The sequence below is a fragment of the Nelumbo nucifera genome, chromosome 4, assembly GCF_055504915.1.
Source record: "Nelumbo nucifera cultivar China Antique chromosome 4, China Antique-T2T, whole genome shotgun sequence".
In the NCBI taxonomy this organism is placed as follows: Eukaryota; Viridiplantae; Streptophyta; class Magnoliopsida; order Proteales; family Nelumbonaceae; genus Nelumbo; species Nelumbo nucifera.
The window spans coordinates 29,703,794-29,714,184 of record NC_142652.1 but is presented as its reverse complement, the minus strand read 5'-3'; the positions used below and the strand labels follow the sequence as shown (position 1 = coordinate 29,714,184).

Here is a 10,391-nt window from a genome sequence, read left to right as displayed (position 1 = left end):
TCACACGTATCTTTTATTTAATATGATAAATATATATGATATTATAGATGTGCCTACATGCTTTTTTCTTTGCAAAATTTATGTATTTTTATGTTTTTTATATTTTATTATTTATTTATGACATTAAAGGTTAACACATTTAACACAAAATTGAACTATTTATTATTAATTTTTAATTTCATTTTTGGTTAGTTCTAAATTATGTATTTTATTTTCATTATCAATAAAAATAATTCTTGTTTATTATATTTGTTTTTTTTAATTTGATTAATAAAAATATCTTAAATGTGTCTAATTTTTTTCTAAATTTGTGTTGTAATCTTCTATATTTATTTATATTTTAAAAATTTCATTACATACCTATGACTTCGTAGGTTAATCAATTTGATGCGGAAGGTTGAATTGCTTAGCCACCATTTGGATAAAAAATGGTTTTGTTTTCTAGTCAATTTTAAAATATATGAGTTTATATTGTTAAAAATATTGACATAGATCTAATTAGTATCATTTATTAGTGAAAAATAACTTTAAAATATAGTATTTGATAAGAGAAAATGAGATTTAATACCTTAAGTATAAGACTTAATGAGAGGGGATTAAATGAAGTGGAAAGTAATAATTATAGTTACATTTTCAACCCTTACAATTAGAGATTGATTAAATACACAAATATAGGCATTTTAATAGCCATTAAAGCTGACATTAAGGTTATAATAAAAATAACTTTTATACACTTTCTTAAACAATGAAATAGAGGGTAATTTTAGTCAAAAAAAAGTTTCACATTGCATTCACACTTTTATATATAATATAGATATATAATAGTATAGATAGATGAGGTATTATAATTTTCTATTCATAAATGTTGTTCATTTGGTTTACTATCTTAAAGCATTTTTTATTAAAATACAAATTTGCCTCATTATAGCTCAAAATCAAGGGGTAAATTCTGTCCAAAGAAAATTCAGAAAATAAGATCCATTCACACTTTTATAAGTAGTATAGATATAGATATTCGAATTCAAATTGAATGTAAGTCATCAAATTTGCATATTGGAAATAAATTGTATTCAGAAATTGAATATCAATAATAAATTAAACTAAAAATGATAAAAAATAATAAAATAAAATAAAAAAATGACCTACATATCATTTATGACATTCATATATTAGATAAAAAAGTTATTACCCAATTTTTTAAAGCCAACTAGGCACATGCACACTGCACACTTAGTTCAATTAAAGTCTTTGGCTGGCTGTAGTGGAGACCTGGGATTGAATTCTGTAGGTGGGGAGAGCTATTCCTGGTGGGGAGCTCCATAAGCAAAATAATAATAATAATAATAATAATAATTGTGCAAAGTGGTCGGCACCAAGCAAAGGTCCCTTAATGCAAATTACAAGAGCAACATTTCCAAGGGAGCCAATTAAGTTTTTGTATATGTAGATCAATTAGGTATTTAACACAACTATCATTCACTGATATTGGAAGGACAATGATGTTAACACAACTATCATTCACTGGTATTTAACACAACTATCTATGTTCAGGTGCTTGGGCTGAGCATGGTTGCTTCCTCTTTGCTCGAGCTACACCCTTTTAACCATGCTCTGCTGAAATGGATGAAACACTGGCTTTTTTTTGAGGGTTTGAAGATGACGACTGATTTGGCCTTGTCACACTTTATTATTGAAGGAGATGTAAAGAAAATTGAGTTGTTGATCTCTTCTTGGTGGAGAATTTGGACCCATTTGTAACTCAATGGCTCACCGATTGGTAAAATTTGCTACTTCTTATACAATTTCTTAGTCATCTCCCCCTTCTTTTATAGCAAATCAATTGGGGAGTGAAATGTAACTTGCAATAAGGACTTATCTATGGGCTTCAAGCACACACACACACACAAAAAAAAGCAAGTAAGGATTTTGAATTAGGTTTCCGAGAATGTGGTTTTCTTGAGGTGGTCATGCGTCTCACCCTGGGTGTGCTCCTAGGAGCTGCTGAGGTCTTAGTTTAACCATCGTAAGATCAAGATTGCTTATTGGCTCCAGCTTCTGGATCTGCGATGCTGTTAGTTATTTTTGCGAAATTCTCTATCATTCAAATAAAAACACAGGGGTTAAGTGTTTCTTCTTCCTCTTTGTCAAATAAAAAAAGGGTTTGCTCTCAACGAAAAGAATCCATTATATTCGTCATCCACGGTGAACCAACTAAGCTACTAGCACTTGGGGAGTGGCTGACCATACAGACAGTGGTAATGGAAGAAAGAATCGGCACTGAACTCCTGCACCTTCCCGCCGAATGGAATCTCTCTGTATGGCCGATCATAGCTCACGTTTAGCCAATACAAATTCAATCCCTTGACCTCCTTGGGGATACTCCCTCTAATCCTGTTATGGGATAAGTCCAAATATTCTAGGCTCTTGGGAAGCTTCACCCTGGAAAGACTAAAGTCGAATTCATTCCATGAAAAGTCCAGTCGCAACAATGTTCCATTTGTTTTGAACAACGTCGACGACGCATCTCCTGTAAACTTGTTCTTACTAAGATAGGTTGCTTCTGCATTGAAATGGCATAGTGATTTAGGAATCTTACCAAAAAGCTGGTTTTGTGAAAGGTTGAAATGTAGGAAGCGATTTTGTGATATCCAAAGTGAGTCGGGAATGCTTCTTGTCAATTTATTACATCCTAGCCCAGAAGTTCCAGTTTGGGCAGATTTGCCATGAAAGAAATTGTTGTATGATAGATCAAGGAACCAGTGGTTTTGCAGTTGGTCAAGGAATTCTAGAAGTCGGAAATCTTATTCGCTCTTTTTCTGCTTACTAATGTTCATCTCTTGGGAGAGCAAACCCTTTTCTTTTTTTTTATTTGACACAGAGGAAGAAGAAACCCTTAACCCTTGTTTTTTATTTGTTTTAAAATTTAGTATAAATTTCAATATAAAAACAGGATAGGAGTGGAGGGCGTTTGAAATATTCGTTAATCCCACTCACACATGTGAAATTCACACATATCAGCACCCTCTGATTTGATGTATAGGAAGATCTGTAGGGACAAAAGTACAGGACTCACTGTTGAGAGCGTTTTTAAACTCACCACCAATTCACGTTCATTTATGCTTACTGTTAAAAAGAAATAGGGTGCAATTACTATTTTACCCCACTCCATAGTAACGTGGCATTCTCAAAAATGTTCTCAACGGCAGAGACTGTTGGCCCCCAACAGCCAAAGTTTTTCCCCTGCGAGGTTGTCTTTCCACGACACCCAGGTACCTGTGAGTCATGCACTTGCGCTCCCGGTCTATGCTAAAATGATGTGGCCTCCATCTTACACACGAAGGAAAATGGAGATCAGAGAGAGTCCGGATCTCCTCTCAACAAAAAACAATTCCAATACGTTTTAATATGATTTGTGTTTGAACAAGTCGTACATGGAGGGTCCAGTGCCGACAGAAATCATGTTGGAAGAGTGTTGGGACAGTTTATTTGTTTGAGAGTGAGATAGGAAGTAAGATTATGAGGTCCCAACTTTATACGAGAGAATTGAGACAGGAGGAAGATGGTGCATAATTTGCATTAATTTTTGGAATATAACTGTGCATGTCCAGTGAGTGCAAATGAGACAAAAAAGTATAAAATTTGTGTTAGGTAGGAGTAGAAATCATAGTCACAAACAAATAAATGCACAACTAAATCAGGTGCAAAATTTCTATCCAGTTCGGATTTGCACTACAATCAAACAGGGCCTTTGTATTGGAGATTCTCAAAATGAACAGTCCTTCAAGATGTTGGGAATACAGCTGTGAGACTGTAGCCATTTGAAAATCCATCAATCAAAATATTTTCCAAAATGAAATCCTACCTAGATTTTCCATTTGCCTAATGGGTTGTCAAGTTAAGGGGTACATTTGTCTTGTGGACATAGGATTCTACAATGCAAGTAAAACAACGTTTTTGAACCGCCGTTGGCCCAGACGGTCGGACCGTTCGGCCCAAGAACCGTCCAGGCAATCGGTTTCGTTTTATCCCAAACCCGGAATCTGGTCAAAACCATTGAAAAAGTCAATAAACTGTTGACTCGGGTGGTCAAACCATCGACTCGTTCAATGATTTTGAACCATTTTTTAATTTTTCTATCAGAATGGGCTGTTCGTTCGAACCAGACAGTCAGACTGTTGACCCGGAAACCGGTGCCCATAACGGTTCCGTTTCCGGGTCGTTTTTTAAAACGTTGAAGGAAAATACTCCTTGGTTCTACAATAACTAGAATAATGGATAGTTGACAGTTATTGTATCATCTGCCTTCCTACCGAAGATTCTTATGTATTGAATCTTAACAACAACTTTATGAAGCCATATTTGTTGGGATTCTGGAACCATAGACCCTATGTGTAGCTTTCTTTACCTAAACAAAAGGAATGGCAACTAATTAGATTACACAAACTAAAAGCAGAATGATGTTAAACTGAAGAGGCAAAATGGCCCTTACTTCTTCCTCCCAGTTAGTTCTTATGGTTATGATCAGAAGAGATAATACTTGCACAATAAGAGCACATATAATCCCCATCCACAGTCCCTGTTTGCCACATTTCCAAAAAAGAAAAAACAAATGAAAATCTTTTCTGCATAGCCACAGAAGCGGGGGAAACAAAATGAAAAAAAAAAAAAAAAACTAATGAAGGATAAGGCAGAAAAATAGAAGATAAGAAACATGGATACTAACCTTCCCTCCAATGTGGAGAATGAAAGCTAATAAAATAGCAGAAGGAATGCCTAAATGATGGATGAAGAGATTCAGACTGATAACCAAAGTAACTATGATGGGTTTTATAGTAGAATCAATTTCTTAAGAGATAACTTCTTAAAACTGTTGATATTGATACTTCAAAAGCGTCCCAAACCTGAAAGCACACATTGGATTCCATCCAGGAAGTTGGATGTTGCAAGAAGTGGCATCATGGTTGCTGCATATCTCGCAACTTCTTCTTCATTGCTATAAGCATAACCCCAAATTCGACGTACCAAGATCATGACTAATCCCACCAAAACACCCTCTGTAATTGCCATAAGTAACACAACCTGCACTGCTAAATGTGCAGCTCGAGGATGTTCAGCCCCCAGTTCATTCGAAACTCGTGTGCTAAGAACGAAAGATTGTATCATGATGGTTATGACGGTTTTAGATAAAAAAGATGGATAGAACAGTGGTGAGGATTAGCAAATAGAAAAGGAGTAACATCCCACTTTTCTTACCTTACGGTTCCACCGAGTCCAAAAGGGATCATCCAGACCATTGCAGCTGTGTTAAGGCTTGGGTATGGACATCCCAATTAGAATTACATGAAATGTAGAAAGAACAATTTTGCAACCAGAATAGAAGCAGCTAGGAAGAAGACACCAAACAAATAAAAGGGTTAGATAAGAATCAGATGCTCACCTGATTGATAGAACTGATGTTTCTAACTTAGGATTAGGAAGAAGACCAGACAAGAGAACCATCATCTCAAATGACCACATTCCCAAGCTGGTGAAATCATGAAACTGTTATGACTTTGCACAGTATGAGAACAGTTAAAGAATTTGACATTATGAGGAGAAGAAGTTACCAAACCATAACAGCTGAAGGCATTGCAAGCCTTAGAAAGGCAAGGACATTGCCGAGTGATTCCTTTGAGAAACCAGTCCAAGTCTTCTTGCACTTAGGAGAGAACTTGATATAAAGTGCCAGCAGTATCACATTGATCCAATAAGAGATGGAAATTGCCAAAGCAGCACCTCTAATACCAAGAGTGGATTTGAAAACCAAAACCCAACAAAGAAGGAGGTGCAGCAAAGTTGTAATTCCAGAGCTTATCATCATTGGAATGACAATGTTTTGGGTTTGCAAGAATCTGACTTCACATTGAAGAAGGCCGAAGGCAAAAAGGCAGGGGATCATGAAGTGAGCATAGAGTCCAGCTTCTACTGATATATCTGGATCTTACCCCACATTCAAGAGAATGGCAGTAGTATTGGCCAAGATAAAAGCAATTGGAATGCTTACAATTAAAAGAATAAGCATGGCTCTCTGCATATGTATGCCTAGCATATGATATTGTTTTGCTCCATAGGATTGGCCACATAATGTATCCAATACACTTCCCATTCCCAACTGTTCAAAATTGGAGTTAAAGGTTAATATCTCAAACAAAGAAAAAAAATATGGAGTTTAATGAGCTTGATCATTCACATCGAGACATTAAAGAAGCAACAATTAGAAAACTAAAGCTCCATTTGGATAAGCTTTTGCCGTTGATCTTTGGGCTGTGGAAAATAAAAATGACCCAAAATGTGTTTTGGGAATTTGGTAAGAGTTGCTTTTAGAAACATAATAAAGCACTTTTAACCCCAAAGCACAAAGCCTACAATTGGGGTTTTGTGCTTTGGGGCTTTGAAAGCACAAATCCTAAAGCTTATCCAAACACAACCTAAGAAATTATTTCAATCCAACAGAAAAAGTAGTCAGTAGGAAGAGCTTACATACCAGTAAGCTATTACCAGTTACAGTTGTGAAGGCAGTGGCCATGGAAGCACCGGAGAGAGCCAACTCTCCAAGATGACCCACAAACATGACTGAGATCATCTGGAGACAATACTGTAAGAAACTTACTGATATCAGAGGCCCTGCCAACCATAACTGCTTCTTCACTTCTGCAATAAACTCTGATCTCCATAAACCCTTTTGGACACACCTTTGTCCACCCAATTCAAGCCCATGTTCTTCCGAAGCTTGAATTAAACAAAAGACTGAAAGAGGATTGATTCGAGTGGACACTCCAGTGGTTATTTATTTATTTATATCTTGCCAAACAAGGCATTAGTCACCGATCAAATGGGTCCCGCCAGGAAAATTTGATTGGATTTGAATTTATTTACAGTGATCAGAACCAACTTTGGGCTTTTTTCTCGTATCATGTCTTTCAGTATCATAGTGCGACACTGCGACCTTTGGGAAACTCTATTATTTATGATACCGAAAAGTTTTTTTTTTGGTATAATCACATGCCTTGTGTCCCCTGTAGGGGCCCGTAGTTTATTTTCTTATGGACATAGTACGGCATCTTTTCAGCAATACTCTAATAACTTTTCGCCCAAGTTGGTGGGTACCGAATCTACCGATAGCGGAGCATGAAATACGTCTCTTGTGGATTATTATCTATTTTATGTATTAAGGGCCTGTTTGTTTTTTCTTATTTCTTATTTCTTAAGACTGTATTTACTTGTGGTATAAAATTGAATCGGGGTAAACTTTACACTCCAACTCAATTTTACAAGCGTTTGGATAGTATATATTTACATCATAAATTGATGCAAAACTCCATTTTGAAATACTTTTACATCAATAATTGATGTAAAAAATACATCAAAATTATCAATGTAAAACTTACCTATTTCTACAACTGAAGTAAAATTTCTCTCATTCTAACGTCTCTCCTCTCCATTTTCCATCTGCTCAATCTCAACCTCTACCTTGCTCATGGTTTCTCTTTCGTTGGCACCGTTCTCAGATCTCTCTCACTTGGTGGTGGCAAGGTCGGCCTTCCCAATGGCGACCTTGGCCACCATGGCAGCCATGGTGGTCGGAGAGAAGGGTAAAGTGTACTGTGAGCCATGCCTCCTGCTTACTACAAACATTATTGGTGTAAATATTCAAAAACAACTGGTTCCAATTTCCCTCCATTATTGAATCGGTTCATATTTTCTACCGGTGTAATAAATTTACACCTAAAACAAATATAGTTTAAAGTGCAACCATACAACTTTTAATTTTTCAATGATACTTCTAAAAAGACAAACAAAAACTTTCAGATATGGGATCAAAATGGATATTTGATCATTTTTAGAATTTAGAGTAATATTCTCTTCATTCAGAGTTCATAGGAAAGAAAAGTTCACCAATACCAATATACCTCTTAATGTAATTATTGCACTTTCAGATGTCAAAGTTCAGAACAAACAAATAGATCCTAACTAAGTTACCATTCAGTGAACATTCAGATGTCTAAGTTACCAATATACCTCTTAATGAAGAGCTTAACCAAATAAAGCACTCGTAAATTTTGATAAATACGTCAATCACCCCTTCTATGAAACCCGTTGTTGGGCCAAACCAATAGGCCCAATCCTATGTGGGTCTGAGACAAGGTGTCGGCCCGTCTGGGTTTGGTTTTAGAAACTTGATAGCAATTGAATTCAGTGGATTGAGTTGGACAGTGGAACCGATGATCCAAAGATAAACTAATACTATTGGCCCTTCAAAGTCCAAACCTCAACAACTGTAAATGGATGGATCATATCAGATATACCTTGGTCTAAATATAGTTTAGAATGGATTAGATTATTGAATATCAATATATCATTAATAAATTAAATAAAAAATAATCGGTATATTATATATTGTTAATAAGATGAAATAAATTTAGTATAATATTATCAATAAAATGACTTGAAAATAACAGAGACTTGAACCTTTAACTCTTTAATAAAAATATAGCAGTCAAACACACATTTACTACTTCCTTTTCAAAAAGGGTAACTTCCTTAATGTTTCTATGTTTCTGACAATTATGAAAACTTCCCTATTTTATTTTAATAAAAACTTCCCTTATCCTTTTGAAAAAAAAAAACTGCAATTACCTCCCTTTTATCATTGTTCTTGTTGTTGCTAGATATGGGATCGAAGGCAACAACATAATTTCTAGCATATGAGGTTGAAGGGTCTAACTTGTTGAGAAAAACAAGATGGCAGAGGCCCCAAGAGTTATCCCAGAGGCGAAGGCTTTGATAGTCAAGTTAGCAAAGGGCTCTGATGGGTCGAATCAAGCAAGAGATGAGACTTAAAGCTTAAGTCTAGTGTGTGGTTTACCTAAACGTGGGAGCCCCTTTTTATAGTTGGAGTTGCTTGAGAGGAGTAGTATTTGGGAGCAAGTGGCAATGATTGGTAGTGGTTGGTGATGGGTGACCAAGATGCATCTAGCCAACGCCACATGTCAGGGTCCGCAGGATGGCTGGGATGCAACCGACTGACACCACATGTCAATCTGCACATGTCAAGGTCTTGTTGTCCTCCATTTCTGCGAACAAAAGAAGTAAGCAGTTCAGAAGAATGCCAACAAAACTCAAGCAATTTCGGAATTAGCAGACAGCGGGAGCGTCCATAGCAAGGGGGGTAGGATTAAGGTCGGCTATCACCAAGGCCTCCTCCTTCACCAAGGGTTCGACATGAATCGTCCCGCCTAGCCGAAGTCGAGTCATTACAACCTTTTCCTCATTGTTGTTGCGTAGAATAACCCTCTCGATCAATGTATTTGGGTTCCCCCAACCAGACCGAAAGGACCATCCTTGGGGGCAACTAACAAAGAAGAATTTCTTCTTCTAGTTGTGGACAGACAACGGGTTGTCCACCACCCTTCCCCATCGGCCTTAAAAGTAAAACAAGCCTTCCCCACCAAAGTGCTTCCTCAGTGTGAACAGACACTGAAATATGTTCAGTGTCACTGACACCTCTCGAAGATGGGCCATCGCCAATATGGCCACTATCGTCCTAATGGCATTGGGAGCGAGTTGGCTAAGGGTGAGGTTATAATGGTTCAGGATCTCGGAAATGAGGGGTGCTAGGGAAACCGCAACCTAAAGTGAAGGTAATGCTCATGGACACACACCTCCCCTTAAAGAGCAAGCCACGGCCTATCACCCATGCAGGGGGCTCTAACCCTAGTCCCTCGGAATATAGTACCTCTCAGCCAACACACTAAATTGCCCCTTGCTGAGAATGATGTCTAAGTCAGAGCGACAATAATGCCCTAGCATCACGCCTTAGCTCGCTCCTTGGTCGTGGGTTCCTCGGCCTCTTCCACATCCACCACATCAAGAAGCCCAAGAACATTCCTTGGGGTGTCGGCCCTCGGCCACGTGGAACTAGTACTCTCATTGGTAGAACCCACACTCTGTTGATTGTGCTCAGCTCCGTGAGACACGACCCTCTCCCTCAACACTTGGACGCTAAACATCTGGGAGCTCTCGGAGTCACTATTGTCACTCCCATCACTATTAGGAGTGCTGCCAGGAGTACTCCAGTCAAAAAGGTTATAAGCCTCACAACCAGAATCTGAGGCCGATATGTTGAGAACATGAATTCTTTACCTAAAGATGTTTACTAAAGAAGGTTTAAGGGATTGATTGTTGACAGTCAAGCTGTCCTCAATAACTCCCATGCAAAAGATTTCAAGCAAATGGTGGAGGGTCGCTCAACCAGCCTCCCTATTTAAAGAAAAATGCATGGCACAGGTCCAGCTGATCCAACGGCCGCAGACCTACTGACCTTATAGCCCAAACTGACGGACTCCATGTGG

At 37.6% G+C, this 10,391-nt stretch overlaps 1 pseudogene across 1 annotated transcript; it reads right to left on the bottom strand.

Moving 5' to 3' along the window:
- Nucleotides 1-3,613: 3,613 nt before the first annotated feature.
- On the bottom strand, nt 3,614-6,808 carry LOC104613361 (protein DETOXIFICATION 16-like; annotated as a pseudogene). The gene is made up of 8 exons (XR_016085801.1): nt 6,524-6,808; nt 5,607-6,151; nt 5,438-5,524; nt 5,254-5,310; nt 4,859-5,140; nt 4,724-4,799; nt 4,490-4,576; nt 3,614-4,405 (listed from the first exon to the last, which is right to left on the bottom strand). The product of XR_016085801.1 is annotated as a protein DETOXIFICATION 16-like (transcript).
- Nucleotides 6,809-10,391: the final 3,583 nt, after the last annotated feature.